Below are 27,922 nucleotides of genomic sequence, written 5' to 3'. Positions count from 1 at the left end.
AAACTCTCGTTTGTCAGTTTTACTTGTGTGATTTGTGATGGGGGAGTTGCCGATTTGAATATGGCTTTAAACAATTTTGTAGGTACATAGGAAGAATGCTAATATTGTCTTTCAAAGAGTAAACAACATGTTTTAGGTTAGGTCAAATCCAAGCGTTGAACGAACATTCAAATTGAAATGGGAAACATCTGCACAATCTGATCGCGTAGTCGTTGTAGTAGTTGTGTTGTCTACTTATTTTCAAGCGTACACGAATAACGTGCCTAATAAAAGCATACTGTTCTGTTTTGTGTTGTTTGGTTGACTAAGTAAGTTTCAAATCGTCATAATAATATGTTTCGATACGTTATAACAGACATAATTAAAATGGGGGTTTTCTTGAAGAATAAAATATATGCATTTGATCAAATCAATATGACCAGATCAATTCATAACATTACCGTTGACTATCCAATAGTCAATGATATAATTTGCCTAATCAGACCAGTTTTAATGCGTGATTGAGCCCCAAACAAACAAACTTACAAACAAACACTCAAACTTTCAAGTTTTAGTATTATTAGTATGGTATATAAAGTAAAAGAACATTTAAGTGATAAATTAGGTATAATCTTAGGTAGTGTTGTTGTTAATTATATTTTTAATGTTTTTTAATACGATAGTTGTGGATGTGAATGAAAATCATACATGCTAAAATTTACAATAAACCACTTTATTGTACCACAATGAACCACGCTATCGGCAGAGTTTGGCGTGTACATTTTATTTGCACAATTGGTGACTGATTGAACTGAGTTGTTATTACTCTAAAACTTGCCACAACTCTTGACTATGGATAGAACTATACACTCCATTTACACATTAATGTTTTTGAATGAAAATCAACTTACAGTAGTCAAAATCCACAAACAGATGGTGTCGATGTAAAGTAAATTACTGATTTTGGTCGAACTCGCTAACATTTTTCACCAATTAAAATTGAAAAGGTCAACATGTAAACCTTTAGCACCATTCATATCACATGAACTATACCACACTATAATATATTATACGAACTCAAATTAAGTGAGAAAAATGGAAAGCTATATAATATGTAGCTCACTCTGTAAGTGACAAATACAACTGTATAACATGTTTTAAATTAACTACTGTATTGGCTACAGCTGCTTCAGACTGGATTTATAATGCTACAATACAGGACAGGAATTTTTATTTACTGAAGGTTGTACAGAATAGTTATGAATATTTTTTACGCCACACTACACTGTTTTGACGAACTTCCCACACAAGGATTTAGTCCAGAATACAGTTTTATGCCACTAGCTTAATCAAATGGGGTTTCATTACGCAATAATATACTGTAATGAGTTTTTACTGGACTCTAGCTGATTTGGCAATTAATTGTTATAAACAAAAACATAACCCCTCTTAGATGTTATGAATAGTGATTGTTTGTCCTTAAGTCGGTGAGAATATACACGGATTTGTACAGGGTTTTATTATTACGTTATCGAATAGTATGGCGTAAATGTCGTTCGTCACTCATCCAAAATGTGTTTACTGGACTCGCATGGTAATCCCGCACGGGAACGACCACTCTCGTCTGGTAAACACCTATTTTCAGGACTAGTTACACAATATACTATTACAATAGAATATATAAAAGGATAGAAGCGTACGAACAACGCATGAGAATTCATGTAAACAATTCAGCACCCCATCCAAGATGAGTGCGGCCTGAAATACTTTTAGTGAAATGTTCTCAATCGATGTGTTATCATAAGCTACAATTTGCAGTGGTATCTCAACCAGAGTGCTCGGTTAGCGGCGTTGGTTGGTGGTTGAGGTGGTGGTTGAGGAGGCATCGCAGCGTCTCGAGCCGCGTGGTTAGCCGGGATCTCACCGCCACCGCTCCCGCCGCCGCCGCGGTGTATCAACTGTATCGTTCGAAATTACTACGTAGAATGTTTGGCAAATATAAGACACTAGCATAGTACCCGTCCTTCGTACGGGGTTGGAATACTGTATAGGTATAAAATGCTTATTGCAGTTATACTCAACTTTTTAATGCTTTTCCATATCATAGAACCAACTTTTTTAGTTGAAACAGCTGACTAAATTCTTTAATTCCCTTTAAATATGAATACTCTTAAGGTTAACATGGGGAATTATAGAGCCACTGGGGCGGAGCCCGTAAGGATTTTTGAGATAAGAATACTGTATGTCTATATGTTAATCGGGAATGTAAGCTATCATCATGCCAAATTTCAGCCCAATCCGTCCAGTGGTTTATGCGTGATTGAACTTCAAACACACAAACAAACAAAAACACAAACTTTCACATTTATTTTATTAGTAAGATTAACAAGCTAAAGTATTGATTTCAGCATGCGAGTATTTCCTAATTCTTATCATCTGAACTTTGGTTTGACGTGAATTTAGTGTTAGCACTTTTTAGGTAAACCTAAAGAGGGACGATAAATTTTATAAGGAGTGCAAAATTGTGTGTGATCATAATACCATAGAGAATCAAATAGTTGGCTAATGAATATATTAGGCTTTTGTCTTGCAACTTAAATAGTTGTTAGTTTTGCGTTTTGTGGTTCACAATATAAAAAAAATAAACTGCATCAGCAAACTGACACTATTTCCCTCATTAGTTTCTAAACAACCTTTACCAAGGGTAAGCAGTGAGAGTTACTTTGATAATTAATTTGTTTAATGATACAAGTTTGGTTTCTACCATTTCACTTAAAAGTTAGAAGGACTATATAGAAATTCAACGTAAGATTGTTCTTAGGACCATTCCATTGATTGATCAAGAAGTTATTGATAACTAGCAGAGTACCCGTCCTTCGTACGGGGTTGGAATATAAGTATAAAATGCTTATTGCAGTTATACTTAAGCTTTGCGATTGCAATGGGTGGAGGACACAGTTTGATAAAATTTGTTTTTTTTAAATTTACAGTATTCTATAGTATTACACATCTACCATAGCCATAATGTTCTACCATTTCACCAAACAATAGAGAACAATAAATTATCAATTCGCAAAATATCACAAATTATTCATGAAATGAAAAACATAAACATAACTGACGTAAACAATCCTACTTTGACAGTTCTCATTGCGAATCACAGTTTTTTGTTGCTGCTTAGTTCAAATTAGCTGTTTTCATAAATGCAAAAAAAATATAGTGCTGCACCCTGTTGGTAAATCTTATAACTTTTTAATGCTTTTCCATATCATAGAACCAACTTTTTTAGTTGAAACAGCTGACTAAATTCTTTAATTCCCTTTAAATATGAATATTTATAAGGTTTACATGGGGAATTACAGAGCCACTGGGGCGGAGCCCGAAAGGATTTTTGAGATAAGAATATGCCTATATGTTAATCGGGAATGTAAGCTATCATCATGCCAAATTTCAGCCCAATCCGTCCAGTGGTTTATGCGTGATTGAACTTCAAACAAACAAACAAACAAACAAACACACAAACTTTCACATTTATAATATTAGTAAGATAAGTAACACTACTACTAAATGGAATACAGAATTTTATTTAATAGTAAACTAAAACACTAAGATGTTATAAGTATGTGTATTTTATTCGACTTGGAATTAAGTTTTGATTTATTGAGAATCACTTTGCCCCCAAATAATTAGATCACAGTATAAGGTTAATGGTTTCATCATAGCAACTCTGCATAACATTTACTCAGAGAGTTTCAAAACGGAAAATGAATTCAGTGGAAATTAAATTCCAAGGTCGCAATTATCGTAAGACTGTGCACATATTTGCTCTGCCCGTGCCTGAGACGGTTTGCGCCCTGGACAAACACACTAACGAATGTGGCCCTAGTTAGTGACCGCCCTCAGTGTCCAGACTCCCTTTATTTGCCCCAAATTTCGCCACACGACCCTAATGCTCTGACACTTTTGTGTTGCGTTTTTGTCGCAATCAACGTAATTTCTCAGCGCCATTTGTTTACTTGTGACAGCCGGGTGTCCGCGCCCGAGGAGTGTTGGTGTTAAATGCTTTGTGTTCAGTGATATGCTTTGCAACTGTAAATGAGGTTTGGTAAATACTTTTTTGATTTAACTCGTTATGGTTGGAAGTTTAGATTTATATTACGGCGTGATTTATTTTACCTTATAGACCCAGTAATTCGTTCATAATTTTCCAAAACTAGATATTAAACATACCTTGTATAGTATCAGGAATAACATTATTTTGTAGATGAATAACCGGATCAAAAACAGCTGGGTTTTTTGAGGTACAAGATCAATCCTATACTCTAATACGAGCTATGGATGTTTGTCCGTCTGTCTGTAATATATATCTCGTAATCCAGCGGAAGGATTTTGACTAAATTTTGGAATTACGGACTTATAGCTCTAAAAACGTTATTAGAGACAGCCACTGCATCAGGAAAACTCCTATTCCGCTTCACAACTAATTTGAAAATTTAAAAATTTAAAATTGTCCTTATGGGCTGCAATGTAACTATGTTGGTTGAACAAAAAAAGTAAAAACAAACAAGACTTGTAATGTAACATGTGTATGTAACAAACTATCCACAGTATATTAGCAAATTTAAAATACAGTAGAAAGAGAAAAACATCAGTTGTAACTATCGAGCAAAGATTACATTGAAGATTAACTCGATATAGGGGAAAATAGAGCAAGTTTTGATAAGTGTTTCGTGTTGGTGACGTTTGAGTGCACTGGCATCGACTTAATGTTTCACTCTTGTTTAAGGGTGATTTTACAATTTGTATGCATTATAGTTGCGATTATTGTTTACATAATTTGGACAGCTGTATTAAGTTGTTAGTTCCCAAAACTAATACATTCCATACGTATTAGTACACTCGTATTCGTTAACCATATGTGAAAACAAGCGTTGTCTCATTGCTAGCCAGCGACACCGTCAATGGTCTGTCGCCTGTCGCTCCATTAAACTGGTCCATGGCTGTCATAACAGCGACATTCTCCATTCTCTTGGAACACTCCCACACACACACACACACACACTCACATGTCCATCTTCCGGGCACTAATAAAGGAATCAATCCCAACTTCCCTGAAACCTTCTTCATATCATCAATATTTTTAAAGTATTTATCGTCGACATAAATTTCAAGTAAGCTTTCCAGCAATTGAATTATTCAATGTCTTTCCATACGGTTGGTCACTGCTCTGATTGTCATAGCTTTTCTTTGTTGGGTAATTTTTTCCGTTATGTAATGCAAATACCATAGCCCTAATTGCATTCAATTATGTTAGCTGTTTGTACATCTTCCCATTGATAGTTTACTCAAGTATGGTATAATCAAAAATTTAAACGTTTAAAAGTGTTTAACTAAATATGGTTTCTAAAAGATTATATTTTTCAATAAAAACCTGTGTAGTCAATATATTTAAGTTTCATAGTGATTTAGGTATGGTTTGTTAGACAACGTGTTTGTCCTCAAGTCAGGATGGGAGTTGTAAGTAAAATTGATAGAATGAAATATGTAACTATTATTTACTTAAATCAATTCATTACAAAGACACGACAGTTTCCATGTGTGGAACGTGGACGTACAAAATGTCGAGTTAATTTGTTAGGAAAACAAAAAAAAATTATCGTTTACAGTCGGAAAGGTCCTGAGTTTCCGGAAATGGTATTACATTTAGGAAAAAATATGAAAGGTTCCGTTTGTAGTTTCGAAGTGAACCCAAGTTCTTGCAGTGACTGATACTTCAAAGGAAGGAAGGTGAAGATTCTTTCTACTGATGGCTTTTTTCGAATTCAAGCCGTTTAGAATTTCCAAAAAAAATTAAAACTATTTTTTTCATTATTTCAGTCAACTACAATATTATTATTTTAACAGAAGTAAGACTGCAAAACAATATTTTTGGGACAGATGACATTGACTAAAGAATACTCTCAGAGTATACTAATAAAGTCCCCCGTGCAAAGCTCGGTCCCCAGGTACTAGTATTTTTAAATGACAACACATAGTGATAGTACATAGAACCACAGTCTGTTCTGCGTCCTCTCCCCGTTGAGACGCAAAGGTACAGGAACTATTAACAATAAAATAGGACAACAAATACAGTACACAAAACAATGCAATTTTGATGAACTTTTGATTAAACTACAATCAGAAAGAAAATGTATACGCAACTTTGATGACTTAAAATCCCCACAGTTTTCTACCGTAGTATTTCCAGTCGCAACGCCACATCGACTTGTTTACTACGGTGTGACGGTAAAGCGAGGCTCGAGACGCAGATCACCTGATTGGCTGCCACGGTTGAGCGCGCTGGTTCAACAAAATGGCATTGTATGCGCGACAGTTGACGTGTAACAATATTAGATTTGTAAACGTTGCAACGAGAGTTTGTACCAAGGGGGGGGGGGGGGCTCAAAACACGAGGGGCCGTCACGTCAAGCCGCGCCGCCGTCGACTTGTACAAAATCAACAGCGTCAAACATGATAAGTCGGGCCGTGTTGACGGGAGCAGCGACCGGTTGACCGGCGACGAATATCGGCTAAAGAGATTTCACCCCGTTTTTAAGGTTTGATGGTTTCACAATATTTTGCTCGACTCGGATGAAGCGTGTGAAAGATTTTGGCCTATTGATTAGGCCTACACATAATGTGTGGAATTGAATTGTAACTTATAGAACTCCGACACAAAGAGAACGGAAAATACAGTATTACAGAAAAATACGAGTGGGAATAAAAGTTATTTCTCTGCACCTTTTTATTCAGCCTACTACAAATCTGTTATTTGGGTTTCCATGTGGTTAAAATACTCTTCTTCAAATGTTATGGTTGCCGGTTCCATCTAAAGTGTTGTTGATTGTCTCAGTCACAGTTATTGATTGGGATGTTAATTAATTATTTCTAACTGGTCAGCATTAGATAGCAACAATACAAGTATGTGTACACATATTTTACAATAATTTAAAATAATCAAGTGGCTTTAAAATACATAAAAATACGCAATACCGCAATTGGAGCAATATAGGAGTGCTATTGAACGCCATTTAAAATACATATCAGGGGGGGGGATTCTGTATTGCTAGCTATATAATTGTATAGTTGAATTGAAAAAAATATTTTCGGGGTTTAAATGAATCCGAACACCTCACATCTATGTTACTCAACAAGTAAATTTCCTATAAAAATAGAGCACTTTTGCCACTGTTGTGAAATAGATTTTATTTTTGAATGCTATACATTAATTAAGTCTAGAAGTAAGCCTAGTCTAAATAAGTTTCGGTACCGTGATTTACATGTCTTTCGGCAAAAGCCATGAGGAAGAAATTGACTCATTTGAAACTTATCATCACGAACGAGGCTGTTTAATTAACCAACAACGTAAACAACCCCACTCATTTCATATCGGATTGTTTTCATCCAGACTTTTTCAGTTCCCCTAGCTCGAAACAGACCAAACAACTGAACATCTAATAAAGATTACCAGCGAGGGACCTGCGTTTACATTGGGGTTGTGTTTACAAATGTCGAGATGTTGGCAAGAGCCGGGATTTGCATTGATCGTCTCGAAAGACTTCTTTATTCAGACGGTTGCTTTCTTCAAGCCGGAATTATTTGAACAACTGGGGAGGATTTAAAAGACCCCTTAAGCGAGGGGATGATGGAATCAATTAGAGTTGCCGGACTCTCGCATATCGAGCGTCCAATTTGTCCCGTTTCCAGATGATCCGATGTTTGTGGGATTTTACGTAGACGATTGGCTAAGAGGCTCACGAATAAATGGTTAAATTAAATAAAGCAAATACATTTTGTATGGCAATTATTCAAGGTTTTCTTCAACTTAGGAAAAATTTCTTTACTAGAGAGCCTTTTACTCTTAATACTTTCTTATAAAATGGCGAATTATAAAATCCTTTTTTATGGATAGGTGGGCCTACTACTTACTCAGAGCCACAACGACGCATATCTTAAAGCCAGGTTATATCGAAGTTTAAGCCCGAACAGCATATAAGTTTCGTGATTTAACCTGCCTAACTAGTGGGTCACAATTCACACCACCACTACCACAATTTTACTGTGTAACTAATGCTTAAAATCGTCTTCTGCATGCGCAGGTTTAAATAACATAACAAATTATTAAATAGCTATCTAAATAAAACATATAGGGTGTTTCGAAACTCTCTCCCAACACTCCGTGGGCTTGTTCCTAAGGTAAAATAAAAAAATATATAAAAATATGCCCTATCTCGCTTCGTTTCCCGTCTGACAGTGTATATGTAATTTTTACACAACTTCCCATAACTTTAGAACCATTTGAGGCACCAACTTAAAAATTGGTACGTGTATGATGACTAATAGGAACTATATTTTTACAATGCATCAGTCAAACGGGGTGAAGCCCGTGTGTAACAGCTATAATAATATAGAGTTGCTCAGAAAAAAAAATAAACTCCAGATTAACTCACTGACCGTAATACTATACTCAACAAGTTTTCGTACTTAGCAAAAAAAAAAAAAAAAACACGCTAGGTCGCTTAGTGAAGTTCATTGCATTATAAGGAAGGTCTCTTTCAATAAAATTTGTGTCACTATCTTGTACTGTATTGATTATTTTGTTATTTTCTTTATATTTTATTGCTATACATATTGAGAGATTTATCTCAATCCCACTGATGCAGATATACAAATTTTTGTCTAAAATATAAATAACCATGACAAATGAATAACATATTTAAAGTATACTACACTACGATATTATAAAATACGAATCAAAGATGTACACAAAGTAATTCAGAAGAAAAACAACGCGGGGAGAGTTGTTAGCCGTTAAATCCGAAAGGGAAATGTAAACGGCGGGAGTCTTGGCTTCACCCATAACCCACATAACCATAATTCTGAGGCCCTCGCCGTGGTAAGCCTAGCGCTTGCGGAGTGACTCAATTATTCAAACCAATTCGCATTTCAATTTATTTCTGCACTTTTCTCCAGAAGGTAACACGTTTTGGTTGTAATTGTTTGAATATTTCACATAATCCGAGTTTTGTGAAACACTGGCTGGGTACTTTAGTTTGGAATTTTAAGTTGAACCTATTTATTCCTTATCTCACATACTTAGAATTATTATTATGAATTGGTTTTGTTTAGTTATGAGTTTCAAGACATGTTTATAAGATGTTTTAATAAGTGTTAATATTTTTTTGTGTTTTGACTCTCACTTGCATTACCCAAAAAATACGTATTTACTATGCAAGCTACGAATATATTGTAATATATTAGTTTTAAAATGATTTAGTTATTTTTGAAATTAGGGAACTATTGACAACTTTATAATTACAAGAATTAAATTATATAACGTGAACTTTCGTTTAATAATTTGTATTATTTGGATACTATAGATCTTTTGTAAATTTCTCTATAAGGAAATAGCCATTTGCATAGTCTTGTTAGGAAACCTGAGTTTCACGAGACAAACCTAACCTAACCTTACCTAACCTAGGCTAGGCTAGGTTAGGTTAGGTTAGGTTAGGTTAGGTTAGGTTATGTTAGGTTATGTTATGTTATGTTAGGTTAGGTTAAGTTAAGTTAGGTTAGGTTAGTTATAGGGCATTGCATGATTTGTTTGGCATCGGAAACATGCTATGAACTCTAAAGCGCAATTTACGCACGGGTCACCACGTAAGTTATACTTTAAAACTTTCTCATTCAAATAATATGAACACAAATTTACCTATCATTCTAAGTAATGAGGTAACAACTTTCACTCCTATAAATATTTTGCTTGAACAACCCGATATAGTCCAATAAAAGCGTAAACATAAAATATATAGATTTGGTAATTATATAATTTTATAAAAGTCAAAGCTTGAAAGTACAACCACATGGATATAAAATAACTTCCAATTTCCTTTTCAAAACAAAGGAAGGAACTTTATCTGCCCTCCACAGAGCCCAACTGAATTGGAGGGGATCCAAATGCTGGGCAAAGAAAATTATTGGCAATTAAATATGAAAGGGAAATTTCAACTTATCATCAGAGGCACAGCGGTGTTCTCACAGTTTGGTCCACAAACATTCAGAACTAGGCCTTCCATAGCAAAAGCGTTGTGAATAAGTATTTTACTCAACAATCACGTGAAGATAGTCTTCACGACACAATTTAAACTTATACGAGTGTCGTAATAGTCCAGGAGCTGAGGGGGTTGAGCATGCATGAAAGTAAACGTTGCAACGAGAGTTTGTACCGTGGGGGGGGGGCTCAAAACACGAGGGGCCGTCACGTCAAGCCACGCCGCCGTCGACTTGTACAAAATCAACAGCGTCAAACATGATAAGTCGGGCCGTGTTGACGGGGGCAGCGACCGATTGACCGGCGACGAATATCGGCTAAAGGGATTTCACCCCGTTTTTAAGGTTTGATGGTTTCACAATATTTTGCACGACTCAGATGAAGCGTGTGAAAGATTTTGGCCTATTGATTAGGGCTACACTATGTGGAATTGAATTTTAACTTATAGAATTTCGCTTAACCCAAAGAAAACGGAAAATGTATGATTTGTATTGGTTTTACAGAAAAATACGAGAGGGAATCGAAGTTATTTATCTACACCTTTTTATTCAGCCTACTGCAAATCTGTTATTTGGGTTGCTATGTGGTTAAAATACTCCCCTTCAAATGTTATGGTTGCCGGTTCCGTCCAAAGTGTTGTTGATTGTCTCAGTCACAGTTATTGATTGGGATGTTAATTAATTATCATTTCTAACTGGTCAGCATTAGATAGCAACAATACAAGTATGGGTACACATATTTTACAATAAGTGCCTTTGAAATACATAAAAATACGCAATACCGCAATGGATACCGGGAGTGTCCATGAACGCCATTTAAAATACATATCAGGGGGGGGGGGACGGGGACTTCCGTATTGCTAGCAATTGTATAGTTGAATTGTAAAAAACTATTTTTGGGGTTTAAACGTTCAAAAAGTATTTCCTAAGGAAAAATAGAGCCACTGATGTGAAATAGATTTTATTTTTTAACGTTATGTCTAGAAGTAAGCCTGTTAGTCTAAATAAGTTCCGGTACCGTGATTTACTTGTCTTCGGTAAAAGCCATGAGAAAGAAATTGACTCATTTGAATCTTATCATCACGAACAAGGCTGTTTAATTAACCAACAACGTAAACAACCCCACTCATTTCATATCGGATTGTTTTCATCCAGACTTTTCAGTTCCCCTAGCTCGGAACAGACCAAACAACTGAACATCTAATAAAGATTACCAGCGAGGGACCTGCGTTTACATTGGGGTGTGTTTACAAACGTCGAGATGTTGGCAAGAGCCGGGATTTGCATTGATCGTCTCGAAAGACTTCTTTATTCAGACGGTTGCTTTCTTCAAGCCGGAATTATTTGAACAACTGGGGAGGATTTAAAAGACCCCTTAAGCGAGGGGATGATGGAATCAATTAGAGTTGCCGGACTCTCGCATATCGAGCGTCCAATTTGTCCCGTTTCCAGATGATCCGATGTTTGTGGGATTTTATGTAGACGATTGGCGAAGAGTCTCACGAATAAATGTTTAAATTAAATAAAGCAAATACATTTTGTATGGAAATTAGTCAAGATTTTCTCCAATTCAGGAAAAATATCTTTACTAGAGAGCCTTTTAATGCTCTTAATACTTTCTTATGAAAGGGCGAATTATAAGATCCTTGTTTTTATGGATAAGTGGGCTTACTACTATAAACTCAGAACCACGACGACACCTAAAAGCTTATATTTTAGTTTAAACCCGGACAGCGCGATTTAACATGCGTGTGATTTAACTAGTGGGCTACATTGATTTATTTCATTAACACAATTTTATTAATTCAAAATCACAAAAAAAAAAATTAAAATCTACATCTGCATGTGCAGATAAACATCATAAAAAATTATTAAATAGCTACCTATCTAAATGAAACATTTAGGGTGTTTCGTAACTCTCTCCCGAAACTCCGTGGGCATGTTCCTTACGTAAAAAATATAATATCATAAATATATAAATATGCCCTATCTCGCTTAGTTTTCCGTCTGTCAGTGTGTATGTAATTTTTACATAACTTCCCATAACTTTAGAACCACTTGAGGTGTGCCAACTTAAAAATTGCTACATGTATGATGACTAATAGGAACTATCATTTACAATGTATCAGTCAAACGTGGTGAAGCCCGTGGGTAACAGCTATAATAATATAGAGTCGCTCAGAAAAAAATAAAGCTCCAGATCATCTTACTGACCGTAATACTATACTAAAAAAGTTTTAATATTTAGAAAAAAAAAAAAAAAAAAAACATACGCTAGGTCGCTTAGTGAAGTGTATTGCATTATAGGCCTAAGGAAGGTCTCTTGCAATAAAATTTGTGTCACTATCTCGTACTGTATTGAGTATTTTGTCATTTTCTTTATCTTTTATTGCTATACATATTGAGAGATTAATCTCAATCCCACTTATGCAGATATAAAAATTTTAACCTAAAATATAAATAACCATGACAAATGAATGAAATATTTAAAGTATACTACACTACGATATTATAAAATACAAATCAAAGATGTACACAAAGTAATTCAGAAGAAAAAACAATGCGGGGAGAGTTGTTAGCCGTTAAATCCGAAAGGGAAATGTAAACGGCGGGAGTCTTGTAAAAACGGCGGGAGTCTTGGCTTCACCCATAACCCACATAACCATAATTCTGAGGCCCTCGCCGTGGTAAGCCTAGCGCTTGCGGAGTGACTCAATTATTCAAACCAATTCGCATTTCAATTTATTTCTGCACTTTTCTCCAGAAGGTAACACGTTTTGGTTGTAATTGTTTGAATATTTCACATAATCCGAGTTTTGTGAAACACTGGCTGGGTACTTTAGTTTGGAATTTTAAGTTGAACCTATTTATTCCTTATCTCACATACTTAGAATTATTATTATGAATTGGTTTTGTTTAGTTATGAGTTTCAAGACATGTTTATAAGATGTTTTAATAAGTGTTAATATTTTTTTGTGTTTTGACTCTCACTTGCATTACCCAAAAAATACGTATTTACTATGCAAGCTACGAATATATTGTAATATATTAGTTTTAAAATGATTTAGTTATTTTTGAAATTAGGGAACTATTGACAACTTTATAATTACAAGAATTAAATTATATAACGTGAACTTTCGTTTAATAATTTGTATTATTTGGATACTATAGATCTTTTGTAAATTTCTCTATAAGGAAATAGCCATTTGCATAGTCTTGTTAGGAAACCTGAGTTTCACGAGACAAACCTAACCTAACCTTACCTAACCTAGGCTAGGCTAGGTTAGGTTAGGTTAGGTTAGGTTAGGTTAGGTTATGTTAGGTTATGTTATGTTATGTTAGGTTAGGTTAAGTTAAGTTAGGTTAGGTTAGTTATAGGGCATTGCATGATTTGTTTGGCATCGGAAACATGCTATGAACTCTAAAGCGCAATTTACGCACGGGTCACCACGTAAGTTATACTTTAAAACTTTCTCATTCAAATAATATGAACACAAATTTACCTATCATTCTAAGTAATGAGGTAACAACTTTCACTCCTATAAATATTTTGCTTGAACAACCCGATATAGTCCAATAAAAGCGTAAACATAAAATATATAGATTTGGTAATTATATAATTTTATAAAAGTCAAAGCTTGAAAGTACAACCACATGGATATAAAATAACTTCCAATTTCCTTTTCAAAACAAAGGAAGGAACTTTATCTGCCCTCCACAGAGCCCAACTGAATTGGAGGGGATCCAAATGCTGGGCAAAGAAAATTATTGGCAATTAAATATGAAAGGGAAATTTCAACTTATCATCAGAGGCACAGCGGTGTTCTCACAGTTTGGTCCACAAACATTCAGAACTAGGCCTTCCATAGCAAAAGCGTTGTGAATAAGTATTTTACTCAACAATCACGTGAAGATAGTCTTCACGACACAATTTAAACTTATACGAGTGTCGTAATAGTCCAGGAGCTGAGGGGGTTGAGCATGCATGAAAGTAGTACGCAATGATATTGCTGATTATTGTAATATGGACTATGGTGATCAAAATTACGTATGTCGCCTATTTCAAAAGTGGTCGATAAGGTGGGGGGAGAGGGCAAACATGGCGGTTTGCGCTATGCGTTAAAACGCTGATATTTCGAAAACGGTAAAAGATAGAACATCGGTTAAAACGTCGTTGTAATTCTAAAAATGTGGACTACAATAATGGTTATTGAGTCCGAGGTCGTATCTCTATAAATAAACAAGTTATTGTATAAAATATGTAAAAATTGACTTTTCGTGTAGTTTTTTACCGAAAGTAGAATTAATTTGTGAGTGTCGCAAAGAAGTAATATCAAATATCTTTGCTGATAGTTGTAATATGGACTGTGGTGATAAAAAATACGCATGTCGCCTACTTTTCAGGTGGTCGAGAACTTGTGGGGAGGGGGGCAAAGATGGCGGAACGCGCTATGCATTGAAACGACTGTAGCTCGAAAACGGTACGAGATAGGACATCGGTTAAAACGTAGTTTTAATCCGAAAAATATGGCCAATAGAAAAAATAAGTTTAACAAAATCTACATTATACAGCTATTTTCTTCAAAAATCATATGCATTGTTGATATAAAATAGTGTAATTACTTAATTACTCGGCTAAATATCAACTAGATGTATTTTCTTATAAGAAAAAAAATATTATTACGAATACATATGGTTCAAAATGTAAAACACGGCCTCCAAACGCCTTGGGGTTCGTCCGAAAGGTTGCGTCATAATTGCTGCGCAGTGCTGCTGATATCGGCACAACTGTTAAATCCCCCAAAAGTTCATTGCCTTCCAACTCAGTGATATCGGGGTTGTGAAAGTATTTGTACAGTTTAAGACTACTGACATTTATTGTGTTTTATTTATACAAATAACATTCTTTGATAACTTTTAATAGTTATTGAAATATTTAAAATTGCAATATATTTTATTTTAAGTTTCTTACGTTTTTTTTTATTGTGTGTGGCTGGTTTTTATGTACGTTTGTTCTTAGTGGCTAGTGGATTAGGCAATAAAATTTCATCAACTTACAAAGTTAGGTACCTATTTCAATTCAACAAATAATATGAACAACCAGTGTAATTGTTGTGGACAGAATGAAGAGATGTACCGTATTTTTTATTATAAGGTATTTACTTTTGTAGTTATGTTTTTTTTTAATTTCATATAACTGTATTTAATAAGAATCTGTTACATAATCATATTGTAATAACATATAACATTATAATTAAAATTGGATTTGGAGTGGTAATCTGTATTATGCATTTGATTGCGGCGAAACCGCCAGTATTATACGAAGTTTGGAGGCCGTGTTTTACATTTTAAACCATATGTATTCGTAATAATATATTTTTTTCTTATAAGAAAATGCATCTAGTTAATATTTAGCCGAGTAATTAAGTAATTACACTATTTTTTATCAACAATTCATATGACTTTTGAAGAAAATAGCTGTACAATGTAGATTTTGTTAAACTTATTATTGTTATAACTATTTTATTAGTTAAGATACAACTTTTTACTCAATAACCTTTTCTATTGGCCATATTTTTTGGATTAAAACTACGTTTTAACCAATGTCCTATCTCGTACCGTTATCGAGCTACAGTCGTTTCAATGCATAGCGCGTTCCGCCATCTTTGCCCCCCTCCCCCCAAGTTCTCGACCACTTGAAAAGTAGGCGATATGCGTATTTTTTATCACCACAGTCCGTTTTACAACTATCAGCAAAGATATTTGATATTACTTCTTTGCGACACTCACAAATTAATTCTACTTTCGGTAAAAAAAAAACTACACGAAAAGTCCATTTTTACATATTTTATACAATAACTTGTTTATTTATAGAGATACGACCTCGGACTCAATAACCATTATTGTAGTCCACATTTTTAGAATTACAACGACGTTTTAACCGACGTTCTATCTTTTACCGTTTTCGAAATATCAGCGTTTTAACGCATAGCGCAAACCACCATGTTTGCCCCCTCCCCCCACCTTATCAACCACTTTTGAATTAGGCGACATACGTAATTTTGATCAACACAGTCCATTTTACAATAATCAGCAATAACATTGCGTACTACTTTCATGCATGCTCAACCCCCCTCAGCTCCGGGACTATAAAGGCTAATTACAGGGCTTACATTGCTTTACCTTCGATAGTTTTTAATTACGTTTTTAACATTTCATGTATTTGAGAGAAATCGGGAAATTTGGTGTTTTCAGGGTCTATTATGCGAAACCCCCATTTTTACCCCATAAAACCCCGTTCCCATGGCCCGATCATGCTGGTTGTCAAACTCATTTAAGTTTACCCTGCCTAACACCTTCAAAATTGGACCAAAAATACTTAAGTTATCAAATACATATATACACATTTGAACGAATAGTGTTTTTAGCCTCTGGGGACATCAAAATAGAAAAGTAAATCGGTCCCAGTTGTACACTTAAAATACTGTGTGTTGCTACTCTTATTACGTTTCACCTGTACGTAATACAGCTCTAATTACAGCGACCTTGTCTATCCATGCGATTATGATGTATCTAAAATAGAACCAAGTCATTCAACTGCTCTGCCAGCTTTGCATCAACTTTAGTTTAGGTTTGTTCTTACCTAAGAAATAGTTCGACACGTTTTAGAGCAGATACGCCTACAACTTGAAAAATGAAACTGAATCTTCTAATTTTGATTCTCAGTGAGTACTTATAGTATTAATGAGTATATTAATGTTAATGATATTAATAAGTTAATGTTAATATTAATGAGTACTTATAGTAAAAGTTTCATAGCAAATTAAATGTTTATAAATAAATAAGTAAAACAATTTAGAATTAAGTATATCTGCCAAAGACTGACCGATTGATGCAAATATATTCCCATTGTGCGTGGGTCAAAATGCAAAAGTGTGTCAATTGTCATTAAAGTTACCATTTTGTTTTACACTGAATTTGTAAACAATATTGAGTCATACTTTCAAAAATATTTATAACCAACTATTTTCTTAGCTGGTTTACAAATCGTAATATAACAATTTTCTACAATTAACATGGCGTAGTTTGTGGTGTCGCAGAGAATTAATGGTCCTTGATAAAGATACCTTGTTAAATATAAAAGTCAATGAATAAACTCTAAAATGTAGTAAATGGTACTGATAATTAAGTATTCTCTTAAAACATTTTTAGCATTAAAATTAGTTAAATTGCAAGTATTTTAGTTAATACATTTCAATATGGCAACCTAAAAGAAATTAAAAAAAAATTAATATAAATATTTTATTATTTTATATCAAAACGTAAGAGGGGTTTTTTATTTATTGATTCAGACTCACCAACTTGATGGAGTTTTATATTTTTCGTGTTGAAAGAAAGATCATTTTGAAAGGAAGGTGATGTCGAAGCCCTAATTTTTTTAGTCAGGGGTTTCAGTTTTTTAGCATTTAAGTTTTAATATTAAAATAGTCTAGCAATCGACGCTATCATTTCGAAAGGAAGGTGATGTCGAAGCCGTAATTATTTTAGTCTGGGGTTTCAGTTTTTTAGCATTTAAGTTTTAATATTAAAATAGTCTAGCAGTCAACGCTATTATTTCGAAAGGAAGGTGATGTCGAAGCAGTCATTATTTTAGTTTGGGGTTTCAGTTTTTTTAGCATTTAAGTTTTAATATTAAAATAGTCTAGCAATCGACGCTATCATTTCGAAAGGAAGGTGATGTCGAAGCCGTAATTATTTTAGTTTGGTGTTTCAGTTTTTTAGAATTTATAAGTTTTAATATTAAAATAGTCTAGCAGCCGACGCTATCATTTTGAGCTGGTTTCAGTGTAATTGGGTTTAATTAACAGGTATGGTTTAAAACTCCCACTAAAATGTTTGCGGTTAAATATACTCTGGGAAAATATAAGTTTATGCTATGGAAATTTGAACTCATTTTAGGTGAATTTTGTAGAAATAAAACAAAAAAACTTTTAATTGATTGAGTTATAAGTGGTTGGCGGGTTGCTCTTTCTGTTCCCATATCTGTCGACATACGAAAATGTTGGTTATTTATGCAAAAGTCAACCAGTACAGAAGGTAGGTATTCGATAATGGTAGAATCCAAAATCGATTTATATTCTACTATTAGCATTATGTAACAGCGTGCAGAGATAAATATAAGTACCAGTTCCAGATAACTAATGTTGGGATACGGAAGAGCAATGCGCCAAGAGAAATGTATAAACATCCAGATAGGGGGGCCATTCAAAAGTAAAATGCTTAGTTGGCCAGACTAAGCATTTTAAAATACCACCAAAATGTACTTTTCATCACTCTGTATTCGAAAATGGCCTATTTCCATACAACAAAAACAAATAGTGATCAGCTGACTTTCGCTACATAAACAATACTTTCTGACATCAACAAAGTTATAACTGAAATTTATTTTCAGTTTTTTTTAGGTTTGATGAAGTAGTTTTTTTTTAAGTTTGATGAAGTAGTTTTTTTCATCGCAATGAAAAGTATCGTTCAATACTCGTCACGAAAGTCCCACTTCGGGGCGAGATAGTGCTTCCCATATACTAATACTGTATACTATTACATTATCCTAGCAACGTGTGTCGAAGCTCGTTTGAATATACAGTATACAGCCGTTCAAAAATTAACCAGGGGGGAGTATTATGAGACACCCGGTATATATTGTGAATAGTGCGTATTTGATGGAAGATTAAAATCAGCTTTTGACTGAATGCCTTTTAATATTTTATCGATAGTTAGATTGTATTTCTTTTGGATGAAGCAGTTCTAATTGAGCAAGTAGCGAGTCTCTGGCTCAGATGGTAGCACGACGTATCCAGAAATGCCACCAACAGATTAAAAACTGAATTACTATTGAGCCTAAAAATTAACTGTCTGTAGCTTAAAACAGAGCTCATATTAGGTGTAACCTTGTTTCAGTTCAATTGCAGGGTTCGCATGCAACTGTTTATAATTGGAAGAACTTTCGACCGACGGCAGAGAGGATGCCAAAAGGAGAGTTGGAATCAAATGTTGAGTTACGCCTAGTCGAGTAAGGATTGTCACTAATTATGTTTTGATTACTCATTCTTTGCGTTAGGAGTCGTTACTGCTACTTAAATTAGTGATTTTAAAAATCCTTTTAAAATTATAATACATACCTTTTTAGGTTTATTTAGGCTCTGAAAAAGGTTTACCGCTGTTTAAGTGAAAAGACATTTTGTATATACTTTTTGAAGCTTTTTGAGCTTTTTCCAGGGAAAATGGGCTTTTAAAATACCTTGTAAGTTTTAACTACCGAACCAATTTTATTGTTTGATGTCCTTTTTTTAAAGAACAAAGAAAGTAATGACTTTTTGTGCATACTCATGTTTTTTCTCAATTAGTTTATGATTTATGACTTCATAAATAACTTTGTACTTCACAAAAGATTATTATGTAATTAATCATTTTGTTCATGTACTTGTATTAAACCTATTACAATATTTATACACAACAATTTGTTTTATAGTATAAACAATGTGTGGTAAAAATGTCATTCTTTAAGCTTTAACAGTTAACACGCTATAAGAAATTATATGTAAAAAAGTAACAAAATTGATAAGTTGCGGAAATTAGCGGTAGACGTTTAAACGCGTATACTAACTAGCAGCCTGGCGCAGTATGATGCCCCGAAACCGGTGCCACGCTCCACTTCAAATATTCTTGTCACAGTGGTAAAAATATATATTATACCATACGTTGTGTTTTTCTGAAACTTTTACATCATAGAGCAATAAAAAAATCCTTTACAAAATTGGTCATTATCACTAGCTTATGAGACGCATCCAGTTAATTGATGAAGTGAAAATCATCAACACGAATTAAATATTAAAAACAAAATTGTTTTCGGGTGCAAACCAAAGCTAAAAACAAAATTGATGATTGTACATTTTAAACTAATTTTTAACTTGATTTGAATTTTTTAAACTTGAAAGCTGTTATAAATACACATCGATCGTGTAAATTTTTGAACTCACACACGATGTGTTTGATCTTGTTGTTAAGCCCCCAGCAAATGCAATATAAATATTGTTTTTCAAAAATGTGTAAATTACTTATTTATACCGCGTCATAGTTATAATCTGCATAAAATAAGGAAATATTACAATTACAAATATTACAGCAAACACTGGGTGCCACAAGGAACCGAGGCCATCCAAAAAGACGATGTGGTCCCCAGATACGTTGGCAAGGTAAAAGAAGCCTTCGATCTATTTATGTCTCCAAAAGTACTAGTCAAATACCATACTAGTCCGTTAGCAAAAGCTAAAGAGCTGCTGAAAGAAGAAAATGGCTACAAAAAAGAACAAGAGTCTATCTTTATCATCCACACTATTAACAGTGATGCTGATAGCTACTTTGTCAAGAACTTAGTCACAGGTATGATCTTGGATTATTTATATAGGCACCGATTGGTTATATATTTCACAACATTTCAACTAAATTTTCAGCTTATTAAAATTACTCGATAAATAAACTCCACGTTACTATGTTTACTCTATATTACTAAATATTGATATTCGTAAGCATATCGCTTCATAGGTCAGGTTTCTCACACTTGTTTTTCATGGCTATTGAAACTTTGTACGTATAATTAGAAACTAGCTTCGATCTCGATTTAAATTCCTGTTTAAGGATAATTAATATGAATTTAGATTTATTATTTACTAGCATATTTCTGGTCCTCCGTATGGGGTTCATGAGAATATGTATTGTAATGCTATGCCGACGCCTAGCGTTTGCATAGGAGAGTATTTTGGCGGAAGTAGAAAATTTGGAGCTTAAAATTTACCGTATGAAATAGTTACATCTCACATTAAAAGTGTTAATGAAACGCACTATGAAAACACAACATCCCACGTAGGCGATTTTCTTCTTTACATCCATATATAAATCTCAAAGTACCCATGCACGTTTGAGAAAACTTCAAGTCACACCCCCATAAACCATACTTAACATTTTCGTCATTACGAGAAACCTTCCCGTTTCATACATTTCCCTTGAAGGTCGTAATACCTTTCTAAAGGGAACTTCCCATATATCTAATGTTAAAAATACCTCAGCTGTACTTGTTTATTTTTTATTCTTTCAATTCATTACCTTATTAAAATAAGGTGTGATTATTTGCTTGCATAACTGTATTCTGTTTTGTTTATTTCAGCTTACCTTAACCAATCAATTATAAGTATTAATACTTATAAAGTCAAACGGGGTGAAGCCCGTGGGTAACAGCTAGTTTTATATAACTGGCATTACAATAGTTTAGTTGAAATCACTGAAACATCACCAACTAAAGATAACCCAAGGAAACACTAAATAAACAGTGTGGCCTTGGACAACCCCATTTTCTTATGGATGTAAACAAAATGTATTATGGCCATCCGTTTATGTAATCTAATGTTAACTTTAAACAATTCAGCTGATTGACATCAAATTCAGCAGAAATTTTAAAAGCCTGTAGGATGAAGGGCTTTTACGAGATATCATCCAAACCCGCAAAAAGCACATCTAGAAGATAAGAGCTTTAAATTAACACCCAATATGCATATACAAATAAATATTTAGGGGTATTTAGGGGTATAAATAATATTAATTACTTTCCGTAAAAAGTTCTTACGACATAGAGTAAAGAAAAATATATAACATATCCACAGTGTCTACTGTTCAAAACACAACATCCTACTAATATTATAAATGAGAAAGTTTGGATGTATGGATGTATGTTTGTGACAAGTAAATGCATTAACCACTGGACGGATTTTGCTGAAATTTGGCATGATGATAGCTCACATTCCCGATTAACATATAGGCATATTCTTAACTTAAAAATCCTTTAGGGCTCCGCCCCAGTGGCTCTATAGTTCCCCATGTTAACCTTATGAGTATTCATATTAAAAGGAAATTAAATAATTTAGTCAGCTGTTTCAACTAAAAAGTTGGTTCTATGATATGCAAAAGCATTAAAAACAAGGATTACCAACAGGGTGCAGCACTATTATTATTTTTAATTTATGACAACAGCTAATTTGCAACAAAAAGGTGAGTGAGCGTAGCGAACGAGCTCCAACCTAAAGGTGAGTGAGCGTAGCAGGACGTGATTGAGCCATGCGAACGAGCTCATTTATGAAGTAAAACGGGGCAAAGCCCGCGGTTACAGCTAGTTTCTAATAAATTAAAAATCAATCAAAAACATAAATTAATGCAAAAGTTGGTTAGAAACAACATTCTAATGCGTAGTTTATCTATTTCACTGACTGATCTTACATTTTTGATGTTTCAGCTTTTGCACTAAGAAATTTCTTGAAGAAGTATAATATTTTTGCATTTCATATGCCCAAATTGCAGGATTATATGGTGCAGACGATTGCCAAAGCAATGTATGGGCGAAGATCTAATTACGCAGTAAATATATACGTTACATTCATAAATTATATTATTATATTATCTGTTGTATCAATAAGGGGTAGCATTTGTATAATAGACTGACTTGCTGATGCAATATAACATTTAAGTACAAATATCAACATCTACTCTACACATTGCCTGAATTGATGTAATCAATTGGGTGTCTACTTCTAAACTAAATAGAATAATACCTTTCACTATTAACAAATTAAATGAAGACTTTGATATGAAACTAAATGCTTTATTCCGTTCTATAAGGACGAGTGGTATAATTAATAGTATAAATAGTATAGTATAATTTCAAGTAGTAAAACGCATACTCACATTGACAGGAAGATAAAACACTCGTGTTTACGGGGAATGAGTTTCCCATAGAAGTTCCCTATCATTCTTTTGTCAGCTTCCTTTGTGCACAGGAGAGTTTGTATATTGATTTGATGCCTAGATATCATGACTAACCGGGTTATAAGGTATATTTATATTGTGCCTAGTAGACACGTCTACTCTTTCAATCTGTGATTACAGTGTTGCAGAGGGGATCCCATGTATGATCTGGTAAATGCCAATATTCTTCTTGCATGACATGAGACACTGCAAGCAGAATGGATTGTAAACAGTCATCAGGTCCTAATAATCTGCACTGTTTACGACCCTTATCCCTTTATTTTGCAGAAGTATGACTTTCTATATCCCTAGAATAACATTCGGTGTAAACTAGAATAGCATTTTGATATTTACAGGACTTGAGTGAAGTTATCGGTAACTTTTTCAACACAGCAGTTGCAGAAGAACTGTTAGAGCTCGACCACATACACCTGATCGGTTTTTGCTATTCTAGCCAGCTTGCAGGCTACATAAGCCGCTATATATCCTCAAAAAACGGCGACAGGAAAATAAAATCCGTAACAGGTGCGTTTAAATTAAGTTGATCCAATAGTCAATGGTTGTATTTACAATATTGACAAAACCAGACGTTTCACCCAATGAGCGTCAGCTTTGCCACCGAGGTTACCACATCACAGAATAATTACTCAAATAATTATAATTTAGTTAATAATTCATCAAGTTTATTCTGATACTTTGCCTACAGTTCCAACAGTTATTCTATAGAATGACTAGGCAAAGTATAGGCCTACAATTAGCTCTTTTTCATACTTTACCTGGTTCATTTTAGGCATTGTATATAATGCATGGTCCTATAGAATGGAATGTATGTATACTTTCTACCTATTTAAAGGAAAAACTGAAAGTGAGTTGTACTTGTACCAAGGGTTGTTCTTGATGCTGGTAGAAGGGGTTTTCTTACTTCGGGCCAGCTCAGTACAATGCACTTCCTTGTACACTAAAAGCACTGTCTTCAAAAAATTTAAAACTCGCCTGAAGAATTTGTGATTAAATTTTAATTCTGTTTCACAGTGTTAAGAATCTTTGTTTTAGTCCTGACTTGAGCCAATTTGTAAAAAAAGTATTGTTACTGAAATTCGCTCATGAATAAAGACCTTATTTATTTATTTATTTTCCTGTAGCACATAAAATAGTGTACACACTAATGCGTTCCCTTAGCTCTAGACCCACACACTGCCTTGTTATACGGTCTAAGGAACAAAGTGCTGTCAAAGAACGACGCTCAGCTGGTGTTCGCGTATCACAGTAGTTCTCTCGGCGCGGGTTCCCTATTCCGCAGGGCGACTGTGGATTTTGTCTTCAACAACGGCTGGTTTCAGCCAGGGTGTAGCAAAAGTAAGTATTGGGCGCTAATTTAAATTATCATCTAACTAATCTGGTTTGTTACTTTTTCTGTCCAATTGAAAAGCCGGCCACGGCCAATATTATCATCAATGTGATTGACTATTAGCACAGACAATAGACCATTGATTGTGTCTACAGAAACCCGTACACATACTTTTACGGGAGTACGTTTTCACATAGAAACGCGCAATAAAACTATTCCCCCCTAAATCACATACGAAGAATCCATTTAAAATCCTTCAAACATGATCCAAGCACAGGTTGTTCCAGAAATGAAGGTCACGGGTTCAAATCTTGAAATTTCCTTATGTAAATCTACCACATTGTACATTTTTAGAAAGGTGTTACTTAAAATTCTTTTCAAAATGGTAAATTTTCGGGTTTTTTTGCATATTGACGTAATACCTTATATTTACGAAACCGCAAAACATTTTTGTGTTCTGATTGGAAATTCGTAATCCTGGTGAACACAGCGTTGCAATGATGTGTCACATGTAATAATTATTGAAATGAAAATATTTTGACATTTTATTTTTCTGTAATTTTGTTAGCCCTGTAAATAAGAAAAAAAAACTTAAATTGAAGCATATGTCAAATAGCATATAATGTGAAGCGTCAAAAGAATTTAGATAATTGAGCTATGTTTTCAGTAACATGTTGCTCTAAGCAAGACTTTTCTAAAATGTACCATGTGATATAGATTGGCGTAAGGAAATTTCGAGATTCGAACCCGTGAACTTCATTTCTGGAACACCCTGTGCTTGGCTCGTGTTCTAAGTACATTAAATGGATTCTTCGTATGTGATTTAGGGGGGAATAGTTTTATTGCGCTTTTCTAGGTGAAAATGTACTCCCGTAAAAGTATGTGCACGGGTGGTCTGATTCACCCTGTATAGTTTGTGCTATTGGATACTGTAGTCATAGATTTTGTATACTGAAGTATACATTCCAACTGTATAGACCACATGTAGGAGATTGTAATAATAACAGAACGCAGTCGAATTATCCACTTTTAGACTGAGCTAGTACATGTATATAATATATATTTTTAAATACCTTCGTCGATTTAACGGGTGAAGATTCAAATACTCAGAATACTTATTTGTGAAGAATAGTAAATTAAATTCCAGGTTTGCAGACTCTATTTTGATTGGTTTGTTTTCCAAACAATTTTCGTCATCCTACGCACCATTAAGCCGGGCGTATGCTGAGACTCGTTTTGGAAGTCTAGTGTACATTTTACACAATTGAAACTCACCTACTGTTTTCTCTACATAATCATTACCTAACCTTTTATAGGTGACAACATATTTTGTAGTCATCGAAGGGCAGTGACGACATTCTGGTACGTTATTCTATACCCTGAGCTGTGGACAGCAAGGAAATGCAGTAACTATCTCCTTTTCATGACCTGCCTCTGCAGTTTCGCGGACACAACTTCGCTCACATTTCCACCAACTCTCGGGTGAATAAACTGCACTTTATATGCTAGAATGTAGTACAATATGATTTCATCTTTCAAATACCACTTTTGAACAAGAAGAACAAATGTAATTAAGGCACAAAGTGTGATAAGGCAAATGAGATAAAATGCGTTACTGCTGTTACTGATTCTTGACCTGTTACAGTGCAAGAGGAAAATATTTTCTGCACACTCTGAAACAAAAACCTTACGGGTTCGGGCCTTCTGGGGCTGACTGTTTCGCCATCAACGCGGAGAAGAAATCCAATGATATACTGAACAAAATATCAAGCTAACCACAACCAGGCTTTTCATCGTTCCAACGTTTTATGATTGAATCCATTAAAATAATAAACTTCAAATGTAAGGTTTAATTTGCTATTAAATTGTAAATTGATAACCAAATGTTTTGTTTTATGTTGGTACCAATGTAAAAAGTAAAAATAAACTAAATTTAAATAAAATATGTGTAGCTCTAGCTACAGAAGTGGATGACCACTTTATTTTTCAAACTTTTATAAAGTTGTACTATAACTAAATTCGTTTGTAACTCAATGTAGTTATATTGTTTTATCAATATGTGGTGTAGTGCTAAATATGTTACCATGAAAATAAATTAAATTGGTTTCAGTTACTATTATTATTTAGACTTTTCCAACGTTTAATATGTTTGAAACCACACAACGTTTCTGGAGGTGGATCAACTCCTCCCGTTTTCAACTGTAATTACTAATTACTACATTAGTCTCAGTTAGCCATCAAAAGGTAAGCCGGTAAAGCGTAAACTTAACAATAACATAGTTTAACGATATTCAGTTTATACTTGGTTTTTGTGGACGTATTCTTGTTATTATTTGTTTTTTGTCATTTGACCAAATTTAAAACTTTTTCAATAACAACTATTAGTCAAGCAAACTATTAGTTAGACCTTGCTTTGCCTCTGGTAACATAAACTATTAAAGCAATAAAAGTAATACAATCTAATTTAAAATAATAAGAGAAAACACTTACAGTATCCAAAAATCAGCAATCAACGTTCCTAATATAGACAGTGGAAATACATTTTTATTCTATTTGTCTATGCTAATCTGGAACACAGATCTTACAACGGAAGAAAAGTTACTTGAAACATTTCTTCAGAGGGAGATAACAACCACTAAATACTAATAATAACTTCAATACCATAAAAGATAGATACTGTAGTTACAAAGATCTGAAGAATATGAATAAGTCAGAATAACGTCAGAATACTTGTATGACGAATCATAGAAGCAAGACTTATGTTTAAAACATACTTGGCAAATAAAGCAATACGATTTGCAGTGTTTAAAACACCCCTAAAATACAAATTCTTAAGAAACTATGTTCCATTTACATATTCATATAAATCAATCCATAAAACATATAACTATTAAAGTTGATGCTTGACTCTTTAATCTAGCTTGGGCCCATTAGAAAATCGACTTTTTCGCTGAAATGCGCAATCAATTGTGTGAATTATAATTACAACTGATCCGGTAAGTTAACTAAAATATACAAACTTTATATGATTTTGAACTAACTTTGTGGAGAAGATTATATTTATTACTAGCAGAGTACCCGTCCTTCGTACGGGGTTGGCATATAAGTATAAAATGCTTATTGCAGTTATGGGTGAGGACATGGTTTAAGAAAGTTTGGTTCTTTTGCTCTACCACTGCCCCTGAACCATAGAAAAAAGTAGAGGTCTCATTGTGTAATGCATGTGTTAAATGCAAAAAAATAATAGGGCTGCACCCTATAGGTAAACCGTAAAACCTGTTAATGCTATTTAATATCATAGATTTGCTTGTGCAGTCGAAACAGCTGACAAAATTCTTTAATTCCTTTTAGATATATTTTTATCAAATTTGGCAAATTGATTTATCCTATACTAATTTTCCTAAAATCACACTTCGTAACCCTCCCTGTAGCAGCATAACCTAGATACTCGTTAAACCTAATGTTATTGAATTAGATTTAATTGAAAATAGGCTGCAGGTGTGCTGCGGCGGGGGTATTATGGAATTGTAATTGATGTAGAAAGAAGACTTTGTGGTAGTACATGATTAACTCTAAGTTATATAAGATACTAAAAAAATCAATCCCGTCGGTCCCAATTAGTAGCGTCGGTCGCTTAAAAATTTGACTGGCGCTACT

The 27,922-nt window shown here is 34.1% G+C and overlaps 1 protein-coding gene across 2 annotated transcripts in view; it reads left to right on the top strand.

Moving 5' to 3' along the window:
* The window catches only part of LOC128990979 (runt-related transcription factor 1-like), a 76,372-nt gene that overhangs the window by 4,704 nt on the left and 43,746 nt on the right, over positions 1-27,922 (top strand). The gene's annotated exons all lie outside the window — the stretch shown is intronic.

This window comes from Macrosteles quadrilineatus, unplaced genomic scaffold (assembly GCF_028750875.1).
Source record: "Macrosteles quadrilineatus isolate MER2022 unplaced genomic scaffold, UCM_ALF_1.0 Scaffold_3__2_contigs__length_128488019, whole genome shotgun sequence".
NCBI classification, from domain to species: domain Eukaryota; kingdom Metazoa; phylum Arthropoda; class Insecta; order Hemiptera; family Cicadellidae; genus Macrosteles; species Macrosteles quadrilineatus.
The sequence above is the reverse complement of the archived record's forward strand: the minus strand, read 5'-3'. Positions and strand labels throughout refer to the sequence as shown.